The sequence below is a fragment of the Scylla paramamosain genome, chromosome 9 (assembly GCF_035594125.1).
Source record: "Scylla paramamosain isolate STU-SP2022 chromosome 9, ASM3559412v1, whole genome shotgun sequence".
NCBI classification, from domain to species: domain Eukaryota; kingdom Metazoa; phylum Arthropoda; class Malacostraca; order Decapoda; family Portunidae; genus Scylla; species Scylla paramamosain.
In genome coordinates this window covers 19,957,501-19,982,500 of record NC_087159.1, presented here as the reverse complement: position 1 = coordinate 19,982,500, position 25,000 = coordinate 19,957,501, and positions in this window count along the sequence as shown.

The following is a 25,000-nucleotide window of genomic DNA, read 5'->3' as shown; positions in this document are numbered from 1 at the left end:
CAAATCATAAGAGGGTGGAAATATAAAAGCAGACAGAGAGTGCAGAGTTTACCATAGAAAGGGATGAATGATTTAGAATACTTGTTAACTCTTGTATTAGAGAGGTGAACAGAATAGGGGTGAGAGAAAGAAGAAAGTCATGTTCAGCGAGGCCATGGAAGGAAGGGTGATATGCAGTTAGCAAGATCAGGAGAACAGTTAGCAAGAAAATAGCGGTAAAAGATGGCTAGAGATGCAACATTGCGTTGATGAGAAAGAGACTTAAGACAGTCAGTTACAGGAGAGGAGTTAATGAGCTTTTCATTCCACCCTGTCTAAAAGAGTAGTATGAGTTAAACCCCCCTTAGACATGTGAAGCAGCTTGGGGGTGGGGGTGAGAAAACCCGGCGGAGACGTCTCAGGACTCCTTACTACATAGAAGCTGTCTTAGCTAGAGATATGTGAAGTTTTCAGTTTAGATTATAAGAAAAAGGACAGACCAAGGATATTCAGTTTAGAATAAGGAAATATTTTAGTGACATTGAAGAAGAGGGGATAGTTGTCTGGAAGGTTGTGTTGGGTTGATAGATGGAGGAATTGAGTTTTTGAGGCGTTGAACATTACTAAGTTTCCTCTGCCCTCAGAAATTTTAGAGAGATCAGAAGTCAGACGTTCTATGGCTTCACTGCGTGAACTGTTTACTTCCTGAAGGGTTGGACGTATAGTAAAAGATGGAAAAGTGCAGGGTGGCATCATCAACAAGAAGTTTGGTTTAGAAGATCATTGATGAATAATAAGAAGAGAGTGGGTGACAGGACAGAATCCTGAGGAACACCATTGTTAATAGATTTAGAAGAACAGTGACCGTCTACCACAGCAGCAATAGAACGCTCATAAAGGAAACTTGAAATGACGCTACAGAGAGAAGGATAAAAGCCGTAGGAGGGAAGTTTGGAAATCAAAGCTTTGTGCTAGACTCTATCAAAAGCTTTCGATATGTCCAAGGCAGCAGCAGAAGTTTCACCAAAATCTCTAAAAGAGAATGAACAAGATTCAGTAAGGAAAGCCAGAAGATCACTACTTGAGCGGCCTTGACGGAACCCATACTGGCGATCAGATAGAAGGTTGTGAAGTGATAGATGTTTAAGAATCTTCCTATTGAGGATAGATTAAAAAAACTTTAGATAGACCGGAAATTAAAGCAATAGGACGGTAGTCTGAGGGATTAGAACGGTCACCCTTTTTAGAAATAGGCTGAATATAGGCAAAAAGGAAAGGTAGATGTTGTCAGATAGAATTGAAAAAGTTTGACTAGGAAAGGTGCAGGCATGGAGGCGCAGATTCGGAGAACAATAAGAAGGACCCCATTAGGTCCATAAACCTTCCGATGATTTAGGCCAGCTAGGGCATGGAAAACATCATTGCGAAGAATTTTTATAGGTAGCATGAAATAGTCAAAGGGTGGAGGAGAGGGAGGAACAATCTCTGAATCGTCCAAGGTAGAATTTTTAGAAGTTTGAGTTCAGCTTTAGAGATAGATGTGATAGCAGTGATGCCATCTGGTTGAAATAAAGGACGGACAGAAGAAGAAGCAAAGTTATTGGAGATGTTTTTGGCTAGATGTCAGAAGTCACGAGGGGAGTTAGATTTTTTAAGATTTTGACACTTTTTATTAATGAAGGAGTTTTTGGCTAGTTGGAGAACACAGACTTGGCATGGTTCCGGGCAGAAATATAAAGTGCATGAGATTCTGGTGATGGAATCCTCAAGTACCTTTTGTGAGCCACCTCTCTATTATATATAGCACGAAAATAGGTTGCGTTAAACCAAGGTTTTGGAAGGTCAAGAAAAAGAGTGTGGAATTTACACCTACATGCCAGACGCTATCACCTCTGTTATGCGCTCGGCACACAGAGACGGGTTTCTGTCACGGAAGCAGTAGTCCTTCCAAGGAAAATCAGCAAAATATCTCCTCAGGCCCCTCTAATTAGCAGAGGCAAAACGCCAGAGGCACCTCCTCTTAGAGGTATCCTGAGGAGGGACTGGATTGATAGGACAAGATACAGATATGAGATTGTGATTGGAGGAACCCAACGGAGAAGAGAGGGTAACAGCATAAGCAGAAGGATTAAAGGTTAGGAAAAGGTCAAGAATTTTAGGCGTATTTCCAAGATGGTTAGAAATACGAATAGGGTGTTGTACCAATTGCTCTAGGTCGTGGAGGATAGCAAAGTTGAAAGTTAGTTCACCAGGATGGTCAGTGAAGGGGGAGGAAAGCCAAAGCTGGTAGTGAACAATGAAGTCTCCAAAAATGGAGATCTCCACAAAAGGGAAGAAACTCAGAATGTGCTCCACTTTAGAAGTTAAGTAGTCAAAGAATTTCTTATAGTCACAGGAGTTAGGTAAGAAGTATACAACACAGATAAATTTAGTTTGAGAGTGACTATGTATTCGTAGCCAGATGGCGAAAAACTCGGAAGATTCAAGAGCGTGGGCACGAGAACAGGTTGAGTCGCTGCGCACATAAACGCAACATCCAGCTTTGGATTCAAAATGAGGATAGAGAAAGTACGAGGGAACGGAAAAGGGGCTACTGTCAGTTGCCTCAGACACCTGTGTTTCAGTGAGGAAAAGAAGATGAGGTTTAGTAGAAGAGAAGTAGTTTTTCTACAAATTGGAAATTAGATCTAACACCTCGAATGTTGCAGAAGTTGATGAAGAAAAGTTGAGGGGGTTGTCAAGGCACTTAGGGTCGATATCAGAAGAGCAGTCCGACCTGGGGACATTTATGGTCCCCTCCACAGATGGGGAGGCTGGTGTAGGATATCGCCATGATAATTTTGAATTTTGAGTGAACGGTGTGTGTATAATTAGGTACTTGTAGTTTTGTGTGGAGGAAGAGAGTTGTCTTTAGAGGGCAGGCTGTGACTACCCTTGTATTGTGAGACACAAAGGGAAACGTTCAGTAAGCTCAAAGTTGAGTTTAATTAATGATGAATTCAATGCCTTAGAACTCACTGGGAGTAATTATCGTTTCGCCAGGTGCCTACTGCTTCCTCCTGACGTCTGCATCCTTTGTTCCCGCTAACCTTCCTACTCTCTCTCCTCCCATCTCCTTTCTTCTTTCTTCCCACTTCCTCTCTTCGCTAATACACTATTAAAATTTTGAATTTTGAATGAAAGGTACCGTAATGCACATGTAGTGTGGGAAAGAAGAGTACCGTCATCAGAGCATGGTCTCTGTAGATGGCAGGCTGTGAATACCGTCCCTTTATATATATATATATATATATATATATATATATATATATATATATATATATATATATATATATATATATATATATATATATATATATATATATATATTATGGTATCATAATATATAATCATCTTACTCTATAACACTGCATAAATAAAAAAAAAAAACATGGTGTTACCTGCTTTGCACAAGTTAGATACTGTGAACAATGGCCAATTTACGTCAGGTAAAGTTGGTTTTCTCGCTAAAAAAAGATCTGTTTCCGTCGGTCAAACACAAAATAATAAACTGGCTTAATTTATGATTATATATATATATATATATATATATATATATATATATATATATATATATATATATATATATATATATATATATATATATATATATATATATATATATATATGATTCGACCCGTGACCGATGGAGACCCTTGAACGGTGGAGTTGCACATCGCGAGACTTGAGCGTATGCCAGTTAAACAGGCATGCTATAGAGATTGAACACCAGGTAGTAGTGGAATGTGCACTAATGAAAAATATCAGGCAGATATTGAACGCGCAAAATTAAGATGTTTTATTTTCAGAAACAGACGACGTAAATACTTTATGTAAAAACGTGTATGAAATATCAAATATCTATAAGACTGTAAAATAATGTTTAATCAGAATGACACTAGGCATTTCATATTACGTTAATATGATGTGTACTATGTTACGTGTTGTGCCTAAATATATATTTATATCAAGTATAGTGGTAATACTAATAATTAGTCTGGCATCACATATTACGAAAGAATATTTTGGTTAGTGTTCTGAGTTTAACTTGTTAATAGCATACTTCTTTAGTTGGACCAATATAAATATTGTAACTATTTCAGTGAATTTCTATGAGTTTTCTATGAACATTCTGTTTCATGTGTTTCATTTGTCTGTTTATATGTGTTCATGTGTCTGTGTTTTATGTTTCATGTATTTGTTTTATGTGGTTCATGTATCCTTGTCTTTTGTGTGTTCAATGTGGCTTTGTGTCTGTTATGTGTTTCATGTGTCCTTGTGTATTATATTTTATGTGACTTTGTTTTATGTTTCATGCGTCTTTGTTTTGTGTGTTTTATGAGTCTTTGTGTTTCTGTTTCTTCTGTGTGTGTGTGTGTGTGTGTGTGTGTGTGTGTGTGTGTGTGTGTGTGTGTGTGTGTGTGTGCAAACACACACACACACACACACACACACACACACACACACACACACACACACACACACACACACACACACACACACACACACACACACACAAACACAAACATGTACTGATCTCCACGCTCATACCTGACCTGAGCTAAGCCCTTCATGACCCAGCCAGGGCTAATCCTTTAATGACCCGTCCATCTGAGTGAGGTCAACTACCAGATCTGGTCAGCTACCATCTCCACCCCAAGCCGACGTCAGTTGAGCGCTGACAACACTCACGTACACACACGCACGCCTCCCTCTCAACATGTTCCTGTATTGTCATATTACCCTCAATAAACGTGACTGTCATCCCGCATATCGCATCTCCTCGTGTGTGACACGCCAGCCCAAAGATGCTACGTTGGCGACCCCAGAGTGACACAATGAAGCAGCAAAGCAAAATTCCTGCTTTCACATACGATATTTCCACATGGCTGACACACGTTGAGGCTACCTGATTATCGGCGGAGATAACAGGTGCACAAAAGTTTTAGCTCATCGTCGCCGCCATCCCTTCAGATGTCGCTGCCTTGATTTGTGGCGTTCTGCAAAAGTCTCCAAAACCTGACATGTACGCAGTGATAAAGGCATTCTCCAGCTGGACGGCTGCCGGCTCTCTACTCTATTCGCACACATGCAGGCGCTTAACATCGCCTCTGGGATGTCTATGTCAGAGGTGTTCCCCCGGCCACCGCCAACTGCAGCTGGTGCCGACTGACCTACGTCTCCATCTGGTTGCCTTGCCCGAGACCTTGATCCTACAGGAGTACCCGCTGAAAGCAAACCAGCTGTACGAAGTATTCATACACGCCTCCGCTCCAGGCCCCTCACCATCTATCTCTGGCCTCTACAGTACTCTCTCTCCACCTCAGTGCTGCGCGGTGTCGAAAACCAAGCATCCAAATGAAGTGTCCGCCGGTATAATATCGCGAGTTGAGCTGCTCTAAAATCGCCTCACGGCTCTTGAGATGGCATTAAGGTTTGAAAATCGCCTCAACATGAGGAACGTGGAGCCAAGTGATCGTGACGAATGTTTTTATCACCGTCGCTTCGGTGTTTACACTTGACATTTCCAGTCTCCATGTACGTGGCAGGGAAACGGCCACCGCGGGGTTCGGTGAACACTACGTCCCCTGGTGCCCCAGTCGCTGCTATGGTTGGCCGACAAAGCATCGGGCGCGCGCTTCCTCGTTGACACCGGCGCCGCGGTCAGTAATGTACCCCTTACGCCTCACGACGCCCAGGATAAACTGGCCTGCGACCCCTGCATCTAATGGCACTATCGACCTGACGCTGGCGCCCCACACCAGGGTCACATGGCCTTTCGTTGTCGCTGATGTCATGCATGCTATCCTGGGAATGAACTTCAGTGTGTATGATATCCTCATTGACTCCAGGCGTCGGTAGCTCATCCACAAGCCCTTCAACACCAGGATACAGGCCGCACCGGTGTCATTTCTCACCTACAGACCGAGTCACCCTTCACCTCAACCCTAGTCAGACAAAATGAACCATGGTATGACACACTCCATCGTCACTACTGGCGCCCTCAGCTTCGCCCGCCCACGGCGCCCCCTTTTTGAGCGATTCCAGGTCGAGAAGGAAGAGTTTCAGAGGTTACTGGAGGACGGCGTGGTGAACCCTTCCTCTAGTTGCTGGACTTCCCTCCTCCACATAGTGCCCAAGTCCATGGAGGGTGGGTGGCGACCCTGTGAGGACTATAGGTCCCTCATCTACGCGACGCTGGCTGACCGCTACCCAGTCCTGCACATCATGGACTTCCATGCCAACCTCCGCTGTCAGACGGTATTTTCTAAGATTAAGCTGGTGCGGGCGTTTCATCAAATCCCCATAGCGAAGGAGGTTATCCCTAAGACGGCCATAAAAACCTCGTTCGGCCTGTTTGGGTATCCTATGATGAATTTTGGCTTATGTAATGCGGCCCAGACGTTCCAGCGTTTTATGGATCAAGTCGTCCGCGGGATGGACGCCGTGGTTGTCCACTTAGACGACATCCTGGTGGCCTCGTCCTCACCGCAGCAGCACGAGATACACCTGTTGCAGCTCTTCAGCTGATCCCACGGGTACGGTCTAAGGTTCCACCTATCCAAATTCGTCCTCGGAGCCCAGGAGCTGGACTTCCTCGGACACCGAGTCTCTGCCGCAGGCGTCTCCCCCTTCCCACAGAAAGTGACGGCCATCAAAGAGATCCCCCGACCACGCACGCCAAGGAAGCTGTGAGAGTTCCTCGGAATGGTGAACTATTACCACAGAATCACCTCTCACGCCGCTCACGCCCTGGCGCCGCTCAACGACCTACTGAAGGGGAAAAAAAAAAGAAACTCCACCAAGCAGCTGGGAGTCACGCAAGGCCGAGGCAGCCTTCCAAACCATTAAGGTGAGTCTGGCCGACCTCACGTTGTTGGCACAACCCTCCCACAACGCACCCATGACTCACATCACGGATACCTCATTATAATAGTCATTATATTAATATATCTGTGTATGGAGATATGGCAACACTGTGTCCCTGTCACCCGTCATCTTCAGACGTACGCCTCCTCAGTCTGAGAGAGCCTAGCGGAGTGTCTGCATTCTCGCTTTTGCACCTGGCTACCTTCTGTTATTCCGCTGCTCGTAGAGAACATACTGTTGACCTCGCATGATGTTTACTTCAGCCCCAACTCAACCATTACAAAAATGGTGGTAGCAGTGGAGCAGTGCCTCTACAGGGTGTGAGTGGTACCTGCCTTGCTTTAGCAACCACCAGGCCTGCAACGCCATCAACTCCTCTCGTGCTGCTACCAAGCTATCAAGCAACTCGCAACAAGCTACCACCTCATCTACCACAAGCATAACACTCTCAAGAGATCCAGCCCTCTCCTAGGCGACTTCCCTTGACGCTACTGCAATGTGAGCTGCGGTCACCATCACTGCTTAGCCCTTCGCATGCTTTGACTAGCTCTTTCTCTTCGCTTATGTAGCCCTTCTACTCGCCGTGATGTCTCATCAATAAACGCGCTTGCAACCCTGGCGTTAAAAAAAAAAAAAAACTTCAAGAGAACTTCTGTTGCCTGTATGGATTTTCTGGCCTGGTTCGCTGCACCTCGCCGCCGCCATCACCCCACCTCTGCCCGCTTCTGCCACGTGGAGTCACCGCTCTTGCCTCTCACGTATTTCCTGCTTACTACAGCCACCACCAAGAAAGAGCCTACCTAAGGACTGCTCTCCTGCCATAAGCATTCCTGGACGGCTGAGCTTTTCTCTTCTAAATCAGTTAATGACCATACTTAATTGGTCTTTTTTTTCTTTCTCTGTATATGTACTTACGTAGTGGATTCTGTTATTATCCTATCACTACTATGAATCCTGATACTATTATTCCCACTTCTATGGCTACTACTACTGTCACTTCATCTACTCTCCCCACTATGGCTTCTACTACTATTAAACTTTTACATCAGGACCCTTCAATAAAGAAGTCCGGGGGTAAGAATATCTCAACTTACTCACCTGTTCAGTTTCTCCAGACGTGCGATGGAATTTGTAATGCTATAAATAATTTTTCTGTCATGCTACGTTATCTAATGTTCCATCCGAGTATTTTCATCGGCGGGGTCGCTTCGACCTGCGTGGCCGAGCGATATTATACTCATTTTATTAATATAATTATGTATGGAAATGTGGCAACACTGTGTCCTTGTCACCCCTCATCTACAGACCGACGCCTCCTCAGTCTGAGAGGGCCTGGCGGAGTGTCAGCGTTCTCGCTTTTGCACCTGGCTACCTTCTGTTATTCCGCTGCTCGTGGAGAATATACTGCTCACTTCATCCCCAACTCAACCATTACACCATCCGAAGCTGTGGGTGCCATGCTGGAACAAGAGAAGAAAGCATGATCACAGCAATCACTTTTTTCACCAAGCGCCTAGAAGCCTGCTAGTGAACGTATAACGCCTTCGACAAGGAACTCCTGGCCATCTTCGAAGCCGTCCGACACTTCTGCCATTTTTATTAGAGGCCAGGCAGTTCCATATCTTTAGAGACCACAAACCGCTTATCTATGCCATGGCCCAGCGCGGCGACAACTTCATCCCCAGTGTCGCGGCAGCTGGTGTACATTTCAGAGTACACAATCGACATCCGCACATACGAGGTGAAGACAACACCGAGGCTGACACCCAATCCCGCAGTTGTGGCTGCTGTTACCTCACCAGCCGAGCCGCTTCACTTCGCCGCCATAGCTGCCGCTCTGTAGAACGATTCCGAGTTTCAACACATGCTTCACGGCCCCCCTGCCCTGCAACATGAGCAACTGGAAGTCTCGGGCTCTCCTCATAAACTATGGTGCGACGTCTCTTGTGAGCAGCCACGTCCCTACATTCATCTGTCCCATCGCCAGCCACTATTTACCTACTTCCACTACCTGGACCATCCCAGCGTGAAGGGCACCCAACACCTCATCAGTAAACGGGCCATATGGTCTGCCATGCGCCGGGATACAGCAGTGGACGCGAGCGTGCCTCATCTGCCAAGCCAACAGGCTGCATCGGCACACCAAGTCGTCATTGCAGGCCATCCCGACCTACTCAATGCTTCCACACGGTACACGAGGACATCGTCGGTCGTCTGCCGCCATCTCGAGGCCATAAATGCACTTGTATCGACTGTGTTACCAGATAGGCGGATTCCACTTCCATGCCGGACAGTTCAGCCGAGTATGTGGCCCACCACTTCCTCTCCAGCTGGGTGGCACGTTTTGGCTCACCCTCACACCATCATCAATGACTAGGGAGTCCAATATGAGTCGCGGGCGTGGCGGGACCTGCTCTCGTCACACAGCTCTAACGAACCACAGCTTTCTACCCTCAGAGCAACGGGATGGTGGAACGTTTCCACAGGTGCCTGAAGGAAGCACTGCGAGCACAACCGCATCCTGCACACTGCGTGGGCGCCCTCCCCCATCGTCCTTCTCACCCTTCGCGCCACAGATAAGGAAGTCCTTGGCCATTCGCAAGCAGAGCTTGTCCATAGAGAGGATTTGAGGCTGTCTGAACAGTTCACTCTCCAACTTGTGACAGCCATACTCTCTCTTTCCTCCCTGCTGTCCGTCACACCATGGCCACCGTTCGTCCTGTCGGCCCGCGGCCACCTCCACCCTGACCCACCAATTATCTGACCATTTTGAATTGAGCGTTTAGACGCTGTCCTTTCCAGGGATCCCCCGGCCTGGGGCACTGCCACACTTATACTAAGACACACTTCTTGTCAGGTACTTCCTACCTCAAAATTAAATGGTGTTGAAGTACAGTGCGATGCTCAAAAAAAGGCAAGTTAGTGTAACATGTTTTTTTAATGACACGCATTTTTTTTTTTTTTTTGCAAACACCACAACACTTGGAAACGTTTTCTCCAGGCATTGTCACATCTCCATGGGTGACCTAGTGAGGTCACACGGTCAGAGTGACCGTATTGATCCATGGTCACTTCCTCTTGCGCCCCCAGCCAGGATGGAAGGTACTTTTCCCGTTGGCTCTTGTTACCACAGCTGAGAAAAAAGAGCCTACTTACTCAATAAATAAATATTTTTGGGAAAAAAAGGCTGATAGGGGATCATTACTTGACCCTTCAAGAGCTGTTGCTCGAACAGTGAAAGCCACCAATGTGCCTTGACTTTTACGTCCATAGTGTGGAAAAAAATTGTAACTAAAAAATGAAAATATAACATCATAGTTTAAGGGAAATATCAAATCTAAAAGGAAAAACCTATCACATTTAAACGAAATTCATAATGGAGAATGAAGGGGTGGCAGCTTGACTGACTGACAGGCAGATTTTTTCAAAAATTTTAATGATTCATAGCCAGGTATAGATCACTGATAGAATTAGATTTGCATGAAATGTAGATGGTATATGAAGAGTGAAAGAGGGAGTGAGAGAGGGAGAGAGAGAGAGAGAGAGAGAGAGAGAGAGAGGTGGTGTATGGGAAGCAAGGTTATCAGCGACATATATGTTCTAATCTGATGATTGCCCAGTACAAGGTTTGGCAGGGCTGCAGGCCGGGGAATCCCCGGAAAGGACAACACCTAAACACTTAATTCAAAATGGTCAGACCATACATCCCTCGTGACCTTCAGGAGACTCAGTAAGTATTCCTTCATCAGGACGCACACTCTGATTCCCTGCAACTTCCTTACAATGGTGCATATCCCGTTGTGGCCTGTACCGACAAACACATGACGATCCTTACGAATAGACGTCAGGTGAGTGTCGGTGGCTCACGTGAAACCTCCCTCAGCGCCTCCACAGCATATCCACATGCACCGGCATCGGAAAGTTCCCTAGCCCGTCCCCTCTCATCTCCCAGGGCACCACCAGGACGATGATGGATCGCCGGACGCTCCTACTTACTCCATTCTTCATTCCACATAACTTTTGCTCTTTACCACTCGATCCCTCACTTCCATTTCCCCCTATTCCCCCGCCTTCTCCATCGGCATTCCCAACAACCCCTTCCCTGCCTAAAAATACACTCTTCCTCACGACAACTACACCTTTCCAACTTTTCTCCACCACCCCTTCAACCCCCCAACTTCCGTCATCCTCCATCCCCCTCACCTCTCCCCTACAAGTCCATCCCCGCCACCACCACCTGATCCCCTTCTCTCCTCGCCCCTCACCATCACCTAACCCACCTGCCTACACCTGCACCATTTACTCTGCCTTCCCCATAACCCCCTCTCCCTCCACCTTTTCCGTCTCTCCCTTATCTGATGAATGATGCTGAGCCTGCCGCCACCGCCTTCGCACCACAAGACTTCTTCCTCCACCTCATCCGAAGAGATCCTCCCAGAGGAGTTATTGCTATGGTCTGGAAAACGCGTGTCGCGCCCTCAGTACTTTCAGTCACCATCATAATGTGTCTGTTGTATCAGATTTTTGTAATGATGTCAGTCTATGTGTTATACCTGTGTTAGTTTTTTCTCTACTTTTTTTTCTATAGTATTATGTACATATATATATATTTTTTCTCGTTTCTAGGAGAAGAGGGGGGGTAGTGTCGTACACACACACACACACACACACACACACACACACACACACACACACACACCGTCTTGACCTCACACAGGCAGGACGTGTGACCTTAGGCGCTCTCGAGCAGCCTTGGCCAGCTTGTTGGTCTTCCCCGCCCCCTAGTGATAGTGACCTCAGTTTTTTTTCTGTTTTCAACTTTTAGCTTTTAGTTTTAGGCTCACCCTGGTGGGATTGTTGTACTTGTGAATACATTTAACGAGTGCGTGTCGACACATAAAGAATAATGTGTGCTTCAGTGCAAACGTACGAACGCAACTACCTCCTGCGTCGTAGGCGAGGATCCGGTTACCTGCTGCCCAACGTGATACAGTGCCTTAAGACCTTGAAACTATTTCGGAACCGAGGATCGAGAGGAGGTAAAAGTGTGGTGCGTCCCATCAAGGTAGTGACCTCCAGTGCCAGAGAAGACCGCAGGATGGAGAAGAGGGAATACAAACACTTTGAAGTGCCGCGTGTGTGGTATAGTCTTCCCTACCTCCTCTTATTTAATGCGACGTCTCTGGCAAATAAGATGGACAAGTTGATTGTGACGGTGAGTTCTACATGTGCGGACATTGTGGCGGTTACTGAGGCGTGGCAGATTGTTCCTGAGGTGTGCACGATGCAGGACTACTAGCTCTACCATCACCTCAAGTCAGGACGCAAGGGGGGGGAGAAGTGGCCGTTTTCTGCCGCTCTGCCCTCAGCCCCTCACACCTCCCTGTCGATATTCCTGCCGCTGTGGAGGCCCTGTGGGTGAGAGTTACGCCCCCCTGCCATCCCAGCAACACGGCCTCCATCATCGTGTGCGTCGTGTACCACCCCCCCGAGCCGCCACAGCACAGTTACTCACTGTTACACACTGTTGTCATCAGCAAGGCAGTAAGTCTGGGTCTCCCTCCTAACCTGGTAGCATGGCTAGCCGACTTCCTCACAGGAAGGCGTCAGGCCGTTCGCTATCAGGGCTCTGTCTCTAATTTCCAATAGCTGACATGTGGAGTCCCCCAGAGGACCAAGATAGGTCCTCTATGCTTCCTCCTCATTAATGACGCTCTCACTGACACCCCGCATCGCTGGAAGTATATGGACGACTGCACCGTGGGCGTCCCAGTTTCCACCAAAAACCCGGATTACTCGCCACTGCAAGCAATTCTGGAGCGACTGGAGGAGAGCAGGATGACCATCAACCACAGCAAAACTGTGGTGATGCATTTCTGTACCTCCTCTGTACCAGTGCCCCCTCCCCAGCTCACAGTGGGCCCTCACCCCCTCCAGGTGGTCCGATGTGCCAAGCTTCTCGGAGTCACGGTGGACGACCAGCTGACCTGGAAGCAGCATGTCGCCAGCACCGTAAGATCAGCTACCTACAGGCTGTACATGCTGCGCAGACTCAGGTCGCTGGGGACGCCGACAGATGAGTCAAGGGGGGGTATACCTCACCTTCATCCTCCCCAAACTCATGTACGCCTCCCCAGCGTGGTCCTCCTCCCTCACACACACTCAACAGCTGCAGCTAGAGAGTGTGCAGAAAAGGGCGTGCAGGGTCATCCTTGGCCCTGCCTACACCATCTATGCCCTGACCACCCTGAGTCTGTCCAGACTATCCACCAGGCACCGAGAGGCTCTGGAGAAGTTTGGAAGGGGGACTACTGCATCATCCACGTCTCAGAAACATGCTGCCGCCTGACGCGCCTCGCCCGGTCCGTGCCACCAGACACCACAACAAGATAACGCCCCTAAAGGCGCCGCGCACGGACCGGTACAGACTCATCGCGATTCCCACCATAGTGCGAGCCATCAATCAATAGTCCCTTCTAGATTAGACTTACCTTTAGGATTAATGTTAAGTATTTCCCCACCCCCTCTGTACATTTTCAGTTTGTTAACTGCCTAAATAATAAACCGTTAATTATTATTATTATTATTATTATTATTATTATTATTATTATTATTATTATTATTATCGTTATTATTATTATTATACACACACACTCACTCACTCACTCAGCCAGAGCCAATTTTTTAATGACCCGGCAATCTGAGTGAGGTCAACTACTAGGTCAAGTCAGCTACCAGGCTAGCAGGCCGACGGCAGTTTACCGCTGACAATACTCAGTAGCGACACCTGTCAACTACACACCAGGTGAAATCTTTTGTTTTTCTGTGATTGGTTCAACCCCCTCAAAAACTAATCCTTAAGGCTCCACCCACTTGACGTTCGCTACCTGGTTCATGCCCTGTCCCTTCCCATGATCAGAGCTCCTGTTAAACTGATAGATAATGTGTGTGTGTGTGTGTGTGTGTGTGTGTGTGTGTGTGTGTGTGTGTGTGTGTGTGTGTTTCACTTGTTCTCATCACCCTTCTCTTCCCCCTCCACATTCCCCTTACCCCTTCTCATTTCCCATCCTCCTCCTCCTCCTCCTCTTTATATATATATATATATATATATATATATATATATATATATATATATATATATATATATATATATATATATATATATATATATATTCTCACGAGAGGGGTATGTTGCTCAGGTATGGTGCAAACATCACGAAAGCCCAGCTTCACATAGAAGCCTGTATCTCTCTAGTAAAAGTCGCTCACAAAATTCATGGATCCAGGTTAAGTCTTTTTTTTCTTTTTTTCACTCAACCTTCCACCCCTTCTAATTTTTGGTAGATTAACTTATCGGCAAGTAAAAGCTTCTATATTAAGGGAGATGGTTGACTTAAATGAAGGGGAATCAACTAAAATTACTCACACCTTTTGGCTGTCCGCCTCTCTCTCTCTCTCTCTCTCTCTCTCTCTCTCTCTCTCTCTCTCTCTCTCTCTCTCTCTCTCTCTCTCTCTCTCTCTCTCTCTCTCTCTCCTTTTTTTTCTTTTTTTTCTTCCTTCTCCTCCTCCTCCTCCTCTTCCTTCTTTCTTCCTCCTTCCCTTTCCTTTTCTCCTTCCCCTCCTCCTACTCTTCCTCCTCCTCCTCCTCCTCCATATGAAAATGCTGCTCTGTCTCCTTTCCCCACACTTTCTTGTTGTTCATTGTTAATTTCTAAACATTTAAGGTAATGATTTTTTCCGTGTTCTCTGACAGTATAGAAATATTACCATTATTATGTCAATCTTGTTTTATTAAGTTTTACTACTTGAAGCGATAAACCGACAATGGCACTAGTTGTGCTTGAAAGTGTTATGACATTGACGAAAGAATTGATGATGGTGGTGGTGGTGGAAGCAAAGAAGAGCCTAGCTAATTGTTTCGCACCATTCCCCCATCTGCCCATTGGGTGGTTGAGTTTGTGTGTGTGTGTGTGTGTGTGTGTGTGTGTGTGTGTGTGTCTCCTGACTACAATCCTCAAGAGATGTGTGTGTGTGTGTGTGTGTGTGTGTGTGTGTGTGTGACCTGACAATAACTTTCAATAGATGGGAGGGGGTTTGGTGAGGTCAGAGAACAGATGAGGAGTTGTCAGATCAACTGAGGGCTCATGCTTCACTTTTGTTCCGCATTCACCTTCTCATTCCTCCTCCTCCTCTCTCTTCTTCATAATATGTATGAAATATACCTACCTATTTCCATCTATTATCCCCATCCATAAACCCGCTTAATTTTCTCAAAGCTTCCTATTGTCTTAGCGGCTAAGACAATAGGAAGCTTTAAGTAATCATATTGTTAGGCTAAGACTTAGCCTAACCACTCTATTTGAGAACCAATTTCTTCCTGTCTCCTTCTTAAAGCTAAATTTTTCAAGACTGAACCCGTTATTTCTTGTTCTATCCAGGTTGCTGATCCTAAGAATTTTCCTTATAACTCTTGTTATAACTCTTATACCACTCAAAGACTTCTATCAGGTCCCCTCTTAACCTACGTCTCTCTAAAGAATGTAAATTTAACAGCTTCAGTCTCGCCTCGTAAGGAATACTCCTCATCCCCTGTATCCTTTTAGTCATACTCCTCTGTACTGATTCTAATAGACCTATATCTTTCCTGTAATGTGGGGACCAGAACTGCACAGCGTAATCTAGATGAGGTCTGACCAGCGCCAAGTATAACTTTGATATTACTTCCGGCCTTCTACTTTTAACACTCCTAAAAATTAATCCTACTACCCTATTTGTCCTGTGTCTGGCCTGTATGCATTGTTTTCCAAGACGGAGTTCAGAGCTAACTATAACTCCTAAAGCTTTCTCCTACCCTGTACCTACCAGAGTTTCGTTGTTTCATGTGTTGATTTCCTCTACCTACGCTAAGTATTTTGCATTCGTTGATATTACATTGCATTTGCCATCTGTCCGTCCATTCATTCATCGTATCTAAATCTGCCTGCAAGGCGATGGCATTCGATTTTGACCTAATTAATTAATTTACCTATCTTTGTGTCATCCGAAAATTTACTAACATCAGTACTAATTCCAGTATCCAGGTCATTGATATATATTAGAAATAACAATGACCCTAATACTGATCCCTGTGGCACTCCACTAATTACATGACCCCACTCAGATTTAGAGCCGTTAATTACAACACTTTGTCGCCTGTCACTAAGCCATGACCCTATCCAGCCTACCTTCCCATCTATCCCGTATGGCCTAACCTTTCTCAGGAGCCTTTGATGGGGTACCTTGTCAAATTCTTTACTAAAGTCCAGATATAAGATATCATAACTATCACCATTATCTACTGCCTCGTACACTTTACTGTAAAAGCTTAACAAATTTGTCAGGCAAGACTTCCCTTTCGTGAAGCCATGCTGTGACTTATTTATCAAGTTATGTTTGTCTAAATGTTCTGTAATGTTCCTCGCTATTATTAACTCCAATAATTTACCCAAAATTGAAATTAAGCTGACAGGTCTAAAATTAGACGTTAAAGTTTTATATCCTTTCTTAAAGACGGGTACTACATTAGCCTGCCTCCACATTACTGGTACCTCACCTGACTCAAGTGATTTCCTAAAGACAGAAACTAACGGCTCACTTATAACCTCTTTGCATTCCTTAAGTACTCTAGGATATATTTCATCTGGTCCTGGGTCTTGAACTTTTTTAGCCTATCTCCTGTTCCACTATCTCCTTAGTTATGGAAATATGTCAGCTTCTCATTTTCATCTGCTCTAAACATCTGTTCACTATTTGACACATCCTGCATGTTTTCCTGGGTGAAGACAATTAAAAAATACTCATTCAGAATTTTACTAATCTCTTCCCCAGAACTAACCAGCTCCCCATCTGCTGCCTTTAGTGGACCTATAGTATCCTTATTCTTCGTCCTGTATACCTGATAAAATCCCTCGGGGTCCGTCTTCGCCTGGCTTCTTCTTCATACGACCTTAATCCCACTATATTGCAGGGTCAGCCGCTCGAGTTATCCTTCTCCATCTGTTTCTATCCATTGCATCATCTCCTTGCACTCCTAGCTTGTTCATATCACTCCTTATTACGTCTCTCCATCTTATTCTCTGTCTCCCAACCCTCCTTCTCCCGTTAACCTCCACCATCATTGCCTTCCTCACTGGTTCATCCTCTTCTCTCCTTATCACGTGTCCATAATATCTTAGTCGTGCTTCTCTTGCCTTCTCCTTGATATTACATATTCCACACATTCTTCTTATATCTTCACTTTGTCTCCTTTCTAACAGTGAAATGCCAGCCATCCATCTCACCATCCTCATCTCCGTTCTCTCCAGAATGCCTTCCTCTTTCTTCCTTAAAGACCATGTCTCTGCACCATACAGAAGTACTGGTCTCAACACACTTCTGTATATCTTCATTCTCAGCTTCAATGGTATTTTCTTATCTAAGGTTACTCCACTCACTTCGCTCCATTTTTCCCATCCAGCTTTTACTCTTTGTCTAACTGCTTTTTCTGTTCCTCCTTCTTCTGCAATTACTGATCCTAGGTATTTGAATTCTCTTGTCTGCTTCAGTCTTATGCCATCCTCTGATGTTACATTTATTTCCTCATAACCTTCTCTGTTGCTTACCATTACCTCTGTCTTTTGTGTGCTCACTTTCATTCCCTTTCTCTCCAGGTTGCCTTTCCATAACAAATATCTCTCCTGTAACTCCTCCTCCGTATCCGTAATGATGACTAGGTCGTCGGCGAACAGCAACTCCCACAAGTCCTCATCGTCTCTCACATCCATCGTTATTGTGTCCAACACTATGAGAAAGAGAAAAGGACTCAAAGCTGATCCCTGATGGAGTCCTACTGGGAAGGATTCCGTTTCCCCATACCTTGTCTGCACTGTTGTTTTTGCTCCCTCATACATCATTTTCACTAGTCTTATCATCTTTTCTGGCACTCCTCTCTTTCTCAAACTCCAGTACAATACTTTCCTAGGCACCCTGTCATACGCCTTCTGCAAATCCACAAAACACCAATACACCTTTCTGTTTCCTTCTAGATATTTTTCCTGTACTCGTATCTGTCGCACAATAAATGTTGCATCTACAGTGTTCAATCCCCTCATAAATCCAAATTGGTGATTGTGTATTTTGACCATCTCTCTCAGTCTCCCTTCTATCACTCCCTCTAGTATTTTCAGACTATGCTGTAACAGCTTAATACCTCTGTAGTTTTCACAACTTAATATATCTCCTTTCTGCTTATACAACTTAACCATTCTACATTCCTTCCAGTCTTCAGGCATTTTCTCCGTGCTCCAAATCTTTTCTAACAATGAGTATGTCCACTCCACTCCAAACTCTCCCAGTGCTTTAATCATTGCTATTGTTACTTCAGATTTTCCTCCTGCCTTGTTAGCCTTTCCCTTCTACTTATGTTGGGTATTGGCCCATCAACTGGTAATGTTTCACTCAGTTCTTCATATTCATTTTCCATGTTTAACAGGTTTTAGAAATATTCCTGCCATCTTCTTTTTATGTCCTCTTCCATCATAAGAATGTCTTTGTTTTGGTCCTTTTTTTTTTTTTTTTTTTTCTATGTAGGAAGGACACTGGCCAAGGGCAACAAAAATCTAATAAAAAAAAAATGCCCACTGAAATGCCAGTCCCTTAAAAGGGTCAAAGCAGTGGTCAAAAATTGGTGGATAAGTGTCTTGAAACCTCCCTCTTGAAGGAATTCAAGTCATAGGAAGGTGGAAATACAGAAGCAGGCAAGGAGTTCCAGAGTTTACCAGAGAAAGGGATGAATGATTGAGAATACTGGTTAACTCTTGCGTTAGAGAGGTGGACAGAATAGGAGTGAGAGAAAGAAGAAAGTCTTGTGCAGCGAGGCCGCGGGAGGAGGGGAGGCATGCAGTTAGCAAGATCAGAAGAGCAGTTGGCATGAAAATAGCGGTAGAAGACAGCTAGATATGCAACATTGCGGCGGTGAGAGAGGGGCTGAAGACAGTCAGTTAGAGGAGAGGAGTTGATGAGACGAAAAGCTTTTGATTCCACCCTGTCTAGAACAGCAGTATGAGTGGAATCCCCCCAGACATGTGAAGCATACTCCATACATGGACGGATAAGGCCCTTGTACAGAGTTAGCAGCTGGGGGGGTGAGAAAAACTGGCGGAGACGTCTCAGAACACCTAACTTCATAGAAGCTGTTTTAGCTAGAGATGAGATGTGAAGTTTCCAGTTCAGATTATAAGTAAAGGACAGACCGAGGATGTTCAGTGTAGAAGAGGGGGACAGTTGAGTGTCATTGAAGAAGAGGGGATAGTTGTCTGGAAGATTGTGTCGAGTTGACAGATGGAGGAATTGAGTTTTTGAGGCATTGAACAATACCAAGTTTGCTCTGCCCCAATCAGAAATTTTAGAAAGATCAGAAGTCAGGCGCTCTGTGGCTTCCCTGCGTGATATGTTTACCTCCTGAAGGGTTGGACGTCTATGAAAAGACGTGGAAAAGTGCAGGGTGGTATCATCAGCATAGGAGTGGATAGGACAAGAAGTTTGGTTTAGAAGATCATTAATGAATAATAAGAAGAGAGTGGGTGACAGGACAGAACCCTGAGGAACACCACTGTTAATAGATTTAGGAGAAGAACAGTGACCGTCTACCACAGCAGCAATAGAACGGTCAGAAAGGAAACTTGAGATGAAGTTACAGAGAGAAGGATAGAAACCGTAGGAGGGTAGTTTGGAAATCAAAGCTTTGTGCCAGACTCTATCAAAGGCTTTTGATATGTCCAAGGCAACAGCAAAAGTTTCACCAAAGTCTCTAAAAGAGGATGACCAAGACTCAGTAAGGAAAGCCAGAAGATCACCAGTAGAGCGGCCTTGACGGAACCCATACTGGCGATCAGATAGAAGGTTGTGAAGTGATAGATGTTTAAGAATCTTCCTGTTGAGGATAGATTCAAAAACTTTAGATAAGCAGGAAATTAAAGCAATAGGACGGTAGTTTGAGGGATTAGAGCGGTCACCCTTTTTAGGAACAGGTTGAATGTAGGCAAACTTCCAGCAAGAAGGAAAGGTAGATGTTGACAGACAGAGCTGAAAGAGTTTGACTAGGCAAGGTGCAAGCACGGAGGCACAGTTTCGGAGAACAATAGGAGGGACCCCATCAGGTCCATAAGCCTTCCGAGGGTTTAGGCCAGCGAGGGCATGGAAAACATCATTACGAAGAATTTTAATACGTGGCATGAAGTAGTCAGAGGGTGGAGGAGAGGGAGGAACAAGCCCAGAATCGTCCAAGGTAGAGTTTTTAGCAAAGGTTTGAGCAAAGAGTTCAGCTTTAGAAATAGATGTGATAGCAGTGGTGCCATCTGGTTGAAGTAGAGGAGGGAAAGAAGAAGAAGCAAAGTTATTGGAGATATTTTTGGCTAGATGCCAGAAATCACGAGGGGAGTTAGATCTTGAAAGCTTTTGACATTTTCTGTTAATGAAGGAGTTTTTGGCTAGTTGGAGAACAGACTTGGCATGGTTCCGGGCAGAAATATAAAGTGCATGAGATTCTGGTGAAGGAAGGCTTAAGTACCTTTTGTGGGCCACCTCTCTATCATGTATAGCACGAGAACAAGCTGTGTTAAACCAAGGTTTAGAAGGTTTAGGACGAGAAAAAGAGTGAGGAATGTACGCCTCCATGCCAGACACTATCACCTCTGTTATGCGCTCAGCACACAAAGACGGGTCTCTGACACGGAAGCAGTAGTCATTCCAAGGAAAATCAGCAAAATACCTCCTCAGGTCCCCCCAACTAGCAGAGGCAAAACGCCAGAGGCACCTTCGCTTAGGGGGATCCTGAGGAGGGATTGGAGTGATAGGACAAGATAAAGATATGAGATTGTGATCGGAGGAGCCCAACGGAGAAGAATGGGTGACAGCATAAGCAGAAGGATTAGAGTTCAGGAAAAGGTCAAGAATGTTGGGCGTATCTCCAAGACGGTCAGGAATACGAGTAGGGTGTTGCACCAATTGCTCTAGGTCATGGAGGATAGCAAAGTTGTAGGCTAGTTCACTAGGATGGTCAGTGAAGGGAGAGGAAAGCCAAAGCTGGTGGTGAACATTGAAGTCTCCAAGAATGGAGATCTCTGCAAAAGGGAAGAGGGTCAGAATGTGCTCCACTTTGGAAGTTAAGTAGTCAAAGAATTTCTTATAGTCAGAGGAGTTAGGAGAGAGGTATACAGCACAGATAAATTTAGTATGAGAATGACTCTGTAGTCGTAGCCAGATGGTGGAAAACTCGGAAGATTCAAGATCGTGGGCACGAGAGCAGGTTAAGTCATTGCGCACATAAACGCAGCATCCAGCTTTGGATCGAAAATGAGGATAGAGAAAGTAGGAGGGAACAGAAAAGGGGCTACTGTCAGTTGCCTCAGACACCTGAGTTTCAGTGAGGAAAAGAAGATGAGGTTTAGAAGAGGAGAGGTGGTGTTCTACAGATTGAAAATTAGATCTTAGACCGCGAATGTTGCAGAAGTTAATGAAGAAAAAGTTGAGGGGGGTGTCAAGACACTTAGGGTCGTCGACGGAAAGGCAGTCCGACCTGGGGACATTTATGGTCCCCTCCCCAGATGGGGACTCCGAGGCTGGTGTAGGAGTCGCCATGATTTTAAAATTTTTTGAGTGAAGGGTGTGTGTGTTATTAGGTGCTTGTAGTTTTGTGTGGAGGAAGAGAGTTGTCTTTAGAGGGCAGGCTGTGACTACCCCCTTGTGTTGTGAGACACAAAGGGAAACGTTCAGTGAGGTCACAGCTGGGTTTAATGATAAGTTCACAGCACCCCCTGAACAGTGCTTTAGACCTCACTGGGAGTAATTATCGTTTCGGCAGGTGTCTACTGCCTCCTTCTTTGCTATTGCTACTTCAACATCTTTCCTCATTTCCTTTCTTACCTTCGCTACTCTGCATGTAATCTCCTCTCTGTCTGGTGTATCCAGCTTCCCATACCAATCTCTGTATGTATTACTCTTTGCTCTGGCTACTGCTCTTTTTGCCTGCTTCTTGGCTTGTCTGTAATTTTCTTCAGTGGTGTCATTCTCAATATCTTTCATTTGTTTTAGTGATAACTTCTTAACCTTTATTGCAGCTTGAACCTCGTCATTCCACCACCATGTATCTTTCTCTTCTTTTGGTTTCCCACTCGTCGTACCATAAATCTCTGTTGCTTTTGTTACTAATATATCTTTCATATCTTCCCACACTTCCTCTGCTGTTTCTGGTAAGCTGCCAGTTCTATGTCTTTCCCTGAACGTTTCTTCAACTTTGTTTCTAAACTCATTCTTCCTTTGCTCCAGACTTTAATCTTCTTTCTTTCTTCTTTCCTTCTCTTCCTTCCACTTTTCATCCTAAAATCTGCTACTAATAATCTATGTTGCGTCACCACTGGTTCTCCAGGTATAACTTTGCAATCCATTACAAGTCGTTTGTCTTCTCTTCTTACCAGGATGTAGTCAATCTGTATCTCATTCTGACCGCTTTTATATGTAATTAGATGATTTTGTCTCTTCTTGAACCAAGTATTCAATATTGTAATTTCTGCTGCTTCTGCCATTTCCAGTAATCGCTCACTTTCTACATTTCGTCTTCCGAAACCCATTCCACCATAGACTCCTTCATACCCATTACCACTTTCTCCTACATTTGCATTCATGTCTCCTGCTATTACTATTAATTCCGTTCGTGCTATACTTTCTATATACTCTTCAAGTTTTTCTCTAAATTCCTCTTTCTACTCCTCTCTGCAACCCTGCTGAGGTGCATATGCAGATACAATATGCCATATTTTTCCATCTCTGATTAGTTTCATTCCCATTAACCTGTCATTAATTCTTTGTAACTTCATCAACCTGTTCCTGTACATCTGGATGAAGAATAATGCCCACTTCATTTTTCTTTGTACTTTCTCCAGCATAATACACTTTGCATCCTTCTCCTATTTTTCTAGCACTGTTTCCTTCCCATTTAGTTTCTTGGATGCACAAGATTTTGATATTCCTTTTCTGCATTACATCCACTAGCTCTCTTCCTTTGCCTGTAAGACTTCGCCTGGCTGGCTACCTTTAATTCATAATTGCCCTTAGCTTTCCTCGTTAACCTCCTGACTGTTCTAATTCATTATATTGTGGCCTTAAAACTTCTTCACTTGCCCTTAATCTCTTGTATATACTTCTTTTCCGCCCTAGGTCATTTTTATGTGATCTTATTGCTCTATACGGAATGTTTGCTAACTGACCTATATGAACTTTATCTACGAAATATTTATACAACTCATCTACATTTACTTCACCTAATCCCCTCATCTCGGCACCTATCATCCTCTCCACTCCCTCATCTACTCGCCTCGACCTCACCTCTCCCATTTCAGCATGACCTGACCTTCCAACATACTCACACCTATCTCCCCTTCCCTCTCTCCTCCGCCCCATCCGTACACATCTTCCCTCATCTTGTCCTACACTCTCACACCTCACCTCACCTCTCTCATCTTGCCTTATCCGTTGTCAATGAACTCCTTGGAGGTACCTTTTTAATTCCTCAAAATCTGCTCTCCTAAAGTCAAGTATTTTACTAGTGTTTTTGCTTCTAAAAGTTTCTTCCCATTTTAAATTGTACCTAATTTCCCTATGGTCACTGTTACCTATCTGTCCTCCAACCTCTACCTGCGTGACTGCTTCCTCCTTGTTAGTAAGAATTAAATTTAGAATATTGTTCCCTCTTGTGAATTGTACGACTATCTGCTTTAAAAAAATATCATGAATTACCTTAAGAAATTCCTCTGCTTCCTTGTTACCCACCATCAGGCTCCAGTCGATATTGCTAAAATTAAAATCTCCTACCACACATACCTGCCTGCTTTATTTATTTCCTGCCACAGTGAGGTGTTAATTTTCTTTGTACTGGTGGGTGGCTTATACATTACTCCCAGTACTACTGACTGTGATCCTTCCTTAATATCTACCCATATCGACTTTGTTTTGTTATGTTTTAATTCTACTGTTAATACAACACTGTAATGTGTCCCTAACGTATAACGCGACGTCTCCTCCTCTCCTGTTTTCCTTATCTTTATAGAACAGTGTATAAACATCTATCTTAACCTCTGGATTAAATACTTTTCCTGACATATCTAACCAATTTTCAGTTAAAGCAATGATATCAAAGTTTTCTACACACGCTATTCCTCTAAGCAAGTATGTTTTATTCAAAATACTTCTACAATTTGTGTAGTAAACACTTAAGCTATTTCTCACCTTCCCTGAGCTAGTTACCTTTCTAGATTTAACTAATTTGTCCTCCTCACAACCCCTTCTTCCCTACCGACTAACGAAAAAAGCGCAGGAGTGCAGTTACCTCCCGCTCGAGTGTTCCGGCCAAAACACGAACACCCTGGCGTGATAAATGCACTCCATCCCTGGCGTACAAGGTGTCCCTACCATAGAAGAGGTCCTATTCTCAATCATTCATCCCTTTCTCTGGTAAACTCTGGAACTCCCTGCCTGCTTCTGTATTTCCACCTTCCTATGACTTAAATTCCTTCAAGAGGGAGGTTTCAAGACACTTATTCATCAATTTTTGACTAGTACTTTGACCCTTTTATGGGACTGGCATTTCAGTGGGCATTTTTTTTTTTATTGGATTTTTGTTGTCCTTGGCCAGTGTCCCTTCTACATAAAAAAATTACTATTACTATTACTATTACTATTACTATTACAATGATTCGCAAGCCTGCGATTCACTGTAATAGCCCTGGACAGCCACTCAGTACTAACTCCTCTCCTCGGTAAGACACCACACACCACAAGGATCCCTCCCTTGCCCCTAATCTTGTCCAAAGCCTGTTGAAACCTCCCGAAAAGTTCCTCACTCCTGACCTTACAAAGGTCATTCCCTCCCGCACTGAGAAAAACAATGGGCTTGGTCCCATCTTTTTCCAAGCACTTGTCTAGCCTATCAGCTACCTTCCCTATCCCGTCCACCGGCAAACACACCCTCGACCTACGTTTCCTATCTCTAGCACAGAACACACTACGAGTATCTAGCTGCCTAACCTGACTATCACCAAAC